Raw genomic sequence first — 6,886 nt, forward strand, 5'->3', positions numbered from 1 at the left:
ATGAAGAAAAAGGAGCACCCTTCAGATTGCAAATTGAAAATGCAAACATTTTTATCTAGCAGAGCAATTTCATATAAAATTAAACTCAGAGATCTAAATTTTTTTTGTTATTTTGTGTAAATGAAATATAGCTATCCTGGAATATGAATTCAATTCTGGAAGTAATAAAAAAGAACATTAGTTTTATTTTCTATTGCACTGCAAGGAAAACATTTTAAAGTAGCTGATTAATGAGATGAAATGAACTGACACACTTTAATACTTTCATGGTCCTGTATATGTTCTAAAACACGTTCAAAAATCTAATGACAAAAAAATGAAATTATAAAATTGAAGTATATATGCCTATATTTAAGTGATTTATTTAAAATGAAAATATCTAAAACATATCAGTTGCTTTTTAAACTGAATCTTGAAACAGTGGACATTGAAAATGCGTGTGTGTGTGTGTGTGTGTGTTTTGGAGGATGGGAGATTGTGCAGACTGGGAAATTATAGCTAAAATAGACCCTGGAGTCTATTGGCAAAGATATATCATTTGGATAAAATACAGATGCAGATTTGTGCTGGGTAAACAAAAAAATGGCATTTTTAATTTGAACTTCTCTGTACTTCAAAAGTTATCTATCCTAAGTGATAAATCAATACAAAATTTGAAGGATTCAAGAAGTTTTGAAATACTCTCTGAGGGCTACATAGAAATTTTCATACATGACCTGGCTTAGGTTTTTGTTTTTGTTTTTTACATCAATAAAGTAAAAAAAAAAGTTTTTCTTTATTCTTTGGTTTATGTAAATATATTTTCTAAACTTGAAAATAGATAAAATATTTACTACTACATTTCTTCCCATATGCAATTTGCCATTTATTTATTTCAGAGGGAGCATTTCAGAGACTCCATTGACTTATCTTGTGTAGTCTAAGGATTATTGATGAGCCTTTGACAATAAAAATGAGGTCAGCTTAATTTCTTTGAAAGGTTTGTATATCAATGTATCAAAAAACTTGAAACCAAACTAAACTAAAACTCTCCCTCCATATACTGTGAAGAAAAAACCCTTTATATTCACTAATTCTTAAATGAAAAAAAATATCCCTAGCAAAAGTGAAGATTCATTGAAAAAAATTATTTTCTTTTGGAAGGTAGAGTTATCTGATGATGAAGTGTGATACAAAAAGGTCTCAGCTACACAACACTTTCAAAAATTCATTGTGCACCTGAAAATCGTGTGACCAAATAGTTATTTTCTTCACATAAGCAAAAGAAACTTTTTAAAAAAACCTAATCAATGGAGTGAGTTAAGAAGGACTTGCATCAGCAGGCACAGATCATACACACTCACAGGGTCTGTTCCATTGTTCATCTGGAAGAATTAATGCCTTATTGTCCTAGAGGCTAAAAGGAGATAGAAAGGCAATTTGAAAAACTAAACCTCCTTAACCATAAACACAGAAGATTCAATTTGATTAGGATGTTTAACAACTAAAGGAAACAAGGGAAAAAGAGATGTTTATTAAATCAGGGCAACTAAAAATGTTGACAGAGTTCAAGTTTCACATTTAAGTATTCTTTCAGAAAATTGAAAGATTATTGATAGAGTGCAGGTTATTCTGTCAAGTAATTTTTCAAATTGAATGATCTTTTAGTACTTTCAAAACTTTAAATCCAACCTAATAGACTCATCATCATCATCATCATCATCATCATCATCATCATCATTATCATCATCCCATCATCATCATCTCCTCCTCCTCCTCCTCTTCCTTTTTCTTTTTCTCCTTCCTTCTCCTCCTCTTCTTCTTCCTCCTCCTCCTCCTCCTCCTCTAGGAAGAATCCTTAGATTCCCTAGAATCCCCTGAAATCCCTACAGGGATTTCAGATCTCCAATCTTTGAGGAGAGAAATAAGATTTCAAACTCAAGTATTGAAACTATCTCTGTTCCCTCAAAACATTTTTTTTTCTTTCTTCATCCAAAAATTTTTTTCTTTTGAAAGGAAGAATCAGATTTTGTCCACAGGAAAAAAAATTGACTAAGTCCAGGTAGTTCCTTTCCCCTTTCCCATTCTGCCAGCTATTGAGGGAGAAATGTGACTTATAATGAGACCCGAATGCTGCAAATTATCTATACATGTTAATTCAACTCCGAAGAGCTACACCTGAATTATCTATAAATAAATAAATAAATAATATATATATATATATGTTTATGCACACATACATATGAAGTGAAATATAAACTTTAGGCAGGTATCATTGTTATTAGACATAAACTCTATAATCAAAGAAAAGAGAGCTTAGGGGCCAAGATTAGCAAGACTAGCTATCTACTTTGATTTATTTAATAAGAATGCAACTTTCTATTTCTCTTTGCCTGTGAAAGGACATACCCAAACACATATACAACAAAATACCTTAAATTATTACTAAATAGTCCAAGGGGATTCTTGCAAGTTATTTACACTCAGCAATGAATTAAGATGTTAACATTATACATTTAACAAATTAGGATCCTAGTCTTCTTGCATGTTATGACTTGGAAACATTTACTAAGCAAATCTTCAGGGTCTTTTTAGGGAGGACAATTTTCTCAGTGTAATTCACTGAATTGAAGCAAGTAGTCTCTTTACTTTCTGTGGGGTACAATAAACAAGAGTGAAAAAAAAGAAAATGTTATGTATTGTAGATAGTAATTAGACATGTACTATCTCCTCTCAAAATTGCATTTTATAAAACACTATATGAAGATTTAAAGTAATAGGAGATTGGGCTAAGTGTAGTCAGTAAAATCAACACTGGTAATTTTCTCCCCTAAATATTGAGTAATAAAGGTTTTTTTAAAAACACAGGATCTGAGATCTACTCTATCAGTAATTTTTCTTTCTGGCTTCAAAATCTATTTAAAATTGTCACTGCATTAGAAATATGTTCAGTTAAAGAAGCAGCAATAATATAACATTTAGAACATGTACATTTCTTAACATCTTAGAAAAGATGTTTGCCTGCCTTCTCCTAACCAGTAATAATTTATATACTACATGAAAAGAAAAAACTGATGATTTGATTTATTTTATTGCTATATTACCTCCACAGAAAAGTGTGTCAGGGAGAAAAAATTTGTGTGGGCTAGTAAGGTTTTGTATCTATTTACAAGGCTGTTTTAAAGTATTCACTCACACAAATTATGCTTAAAGAATAATAAACTTGAAAGAATGCACAGCACTCTTTAAAGTTAAAAAATATCCTGCAATTGATCATACCCAAAAGTGTTGCAACAATTTGAATGTTGCTCAGTTCAATACTAATTTTAATGTTTGCTCAGTACTGAAAAAGGATAGAAAAATTTGATAAATGAATGGATCATTTGTAACATCTGCTATTTATAGTGAGTAATGTGGTTTTATTGTTTGCTATCCTAGAGACTTCTCACTTTTTTCTTAAGATGCCAAAATTTTGAAGGTCAAATATGCTACAGTTTTATGTATATAGGATATTTCTATACTTGTTCATAATAGGTGTTTAATAGATTTGTTGAATTTAAGTATAAATAATATGATTACACTAAAAATAAAAAAATTATTCTCAAAATTTTATTATATTTATGTTATGAAACCTCTTGCTTCTTCATAGGTTTCATGGCTTTACCTTAGTAAAGCACAAGTAAGCACTCTGAACCTTATTTGTAAAATGGAGATAATTGCCTTGCCCATATTACAGGGTTTTTGAAATGTAAATTGCCACACAAATGGAAGGACGTGAAGTCATGAAATCAATAAGCATCTATTAAACCTTAACTATATGCTCCGTCATGGAGATACAAAAAGACAATAACAGTCCCTAGCCTCAAGGAGCTTACATTGTAAAAAGGGGAATACAGCATGTAAGTTACTAGTACATACACTGAACAGCTGGAAGGTAATTTAGCCTGGCATAGAGTAAGCACTATATAAATATTGGTTATTATAATTCAGAGAAGATAGAATCATTAGGTGGTATCCTAGCTAAAAAAGATCTCCAGAAGAAGATAGGATTTGAGCTGAACTTTAAAGCAAACCAGAGATGAAGAAGAAGAATATTTCAGGTTGAAGACTAGCCAGTGCAATATAACAGATGGGAGATGGAATAATCTCAGTGAGGATCATCAAATAAGCAAAAAGACATAGTTAATGGAAAGAGGAGTAGTTTTGGAATTCAAAGATCAACATGCAAATTCCAGTGCTGCTCATGCTACTTGAACAGATCCCTTAATTTCTCAGGGTGGTTTCTCATGTAAAAAATGCAATCAGACTTGATAATCTGGAGTATCCTTTTCTATTAGAAATTTTAAAGTATAGTTATTTCTATGGTTCTCACACTAAAATATTACTTTAATGCCTTCTTGTGTCATGGTTTCTTGAAGACAATGAACTTCTTTGAAGATTTTTCTAAGCTATACAGTCTTGGACTACAGATAGGCCTGTTGAAGAATTGTTTATTGTGATCTAATTTAGTTTTATTAGAGAACCCATTACCAGGAGGCCAATAAATCTTTTGGCCACAATGACTCAGGAAGTTATTTCTATTAAAGTCTGGGGTGATTTAAGTTTCACTTTTCGGGGTGGGAGGTGTATGTGCAGAGATGTACCCACACTGATAAAAGCACCGATTTTCTTAAGTTCTGAAGTGATATTCTGATTATTGCTAATGTTTTTTATTCATGAAGTCTGGGGTAATGATATTGATGTTTCATGGAAATATTCACTTTTCTATGAAATAATGTTAGCCATTAAAGATTTAAAACCAGGAAAAAACCCAAATAATAGACTTATTGTTGGAAAGCACTCTTCCCATAAAAATTTAATAGATTTTTTTTGATTAATGCCTTTAGAGATATTTATTTAGATTTCTTACCTTATATCCCTGATTTTAGTTTTAGGGTCTAATTTTCAGTGTTGACCATTGCTCATGGTGCAGACTGCTAGAGGTAGGCCTGTAATTTTTATATCTATCACCTACAAATTACACATATTATTTTACTGCTCAAAATAAGCTCTCCCAATGAGTTGCATTCAGTAAATGTCTTTCATAGCATTAGTGCAGAACAGAGGTACAAAAGAATATTAATCTAATACATTCCAAAATTCAAATACTTGTGATTAATAAGCATTATTATCTATAAATAAGGCCCTAATGATACTTTGGCAGTGTTGTAAACACAAGAATCAGAGGCAATTATTGTCATTATTGTTCTGCAAGTACTTCCCATGAATACCAAATGAATTTTGCTGTCCAGCTACTTGGCAAATACAGATCTTGTTTAAAAAAAAAAAACAAACCAGATGTCAGCCAATCAGGATTGGCTGCTATTAACTGTCCTTTGCCCAAGATGTAGCATATTCAAAGAAAGAAAGAATCAAATTATTGAAAGGAATTTTGATGACCCCATCCCAGCTTCTTGCCTCAGTCTCTCTTTTCCCCCACCCCCTGTTTTAGGAAAGACATTATTTAAAATGTTAAAACAGGCATGGAAACAATTATGAAAGTTATGTTTCCTAATAGTCAGTTTGATGAGCTGAATGTCTGAGAACTATTGTATCAATTCCAAATGAAGACACAATATGTGACATTATATCCCTAAATGACCAGTAAAAGTGCTTAGAGAATAGTGAAGATACCTTTGATTTGAACAACAACAACAAAAAAGCCAATAAAATAAGATTTCATTCATGCAATAAATAGATTCCTTCCAACCAAGAACATTAAAGTTTGGATATAAAATTATCCCTACCTTTTCCTTTTTCCCCCCACTGATTTTATATCCAGACCTAACTAGACACACTGACCTCCACTTGATATGATCAGTCCCATCAGGGATAATAATTCTTTTGGGGGTGGTGGTGGAATGTATCCCTATAGGCAGTGCTGTAAGTTTAAATTCTAGACTTTATTTACAAAACAGTTCAACATCCCTAAAATCCTCTTTGCCCTATACTTTTGAAGCTTTTGCTATTTATAGATTTTTAGTAACCTATGGACATCTTTATCAGAACCTGAATACTTATTCTCATCTCTAGTCAGCATTTTAAAATATTTTAGTTTTATTTTTTATTCTCAATATTTACTCTAAACATACCAAATTTAGCTAATTTCCTTTCTAAGCTCAATACAACACATAGAAATAGAGAACCTCTGGCTTATAGTATATTTGGAACTATGTAGAGGGGGAAACAAAACAGAAAAGTTTAATATTTCTTTTACTATGCTTTTATTTATGGGCATGAATTTGTATTTTTGTTTAACCTTATGTCTGGAGTTTGCATATGAAAAACAAAGTATAGATCTGTATAGTAGGTTTTGAGAATTCATTAAATTGATCCCCTAAGGATTTTGGGAAAGCACAGAGACCAATGGCCACCTCAAATCCCTCTGAATTTAGTTGGGAATAATATTAATCTTTATCAACTACTTACATTTTTAAGGCATGGTTAGCTGTTTATATTTGGTTCTCAAGAATTTAGCTGAAAGGTACCTGACCTTGGAGTTCATTTAGTTCAGGCTCCCATTTTATAATAAGGAAACTGAGGTCTAAAGATGTTGTGACTTGTATAGAATCATGCACATAGATGCTGAGTAACAGAGCTTGGATTTGAAACCAGATCTGAATTCAAAGCAAGTGATCTTTTCGACCATTTTCTGAGGCTATTAGGACAACCGACTCTAGTCTTGTTTTTTTGATTAAATATGAAATCTCAAGGATCTTTGGATATAATCGCTCAGATGTGGGCATGGGGCAGCAGTCTTTCCAATGCTCACTATTAATGGAGCAGAACAGGTAGGTAGCTCACTACAGAGAGAGTTAGCACTCATCAAAAAAGACCTTTTTGAGTTCAGTGAGACTACTTGGTCTGA

This window comes from Sarcophilus harrisii, chromosome 3, assembly GCF_902635505.1.
Source record: "Sarcophilus harrisii chromosome 3, mSarHar1.11, whole genome shotgun sequence".
NCBI classification, from domain to species: Eukaryota; Metazoa; Chordata; class Mammalia; order Dasyuromorphia; family Dasyuridae; genus Sarcophilus; species Sarcophilus harrisii.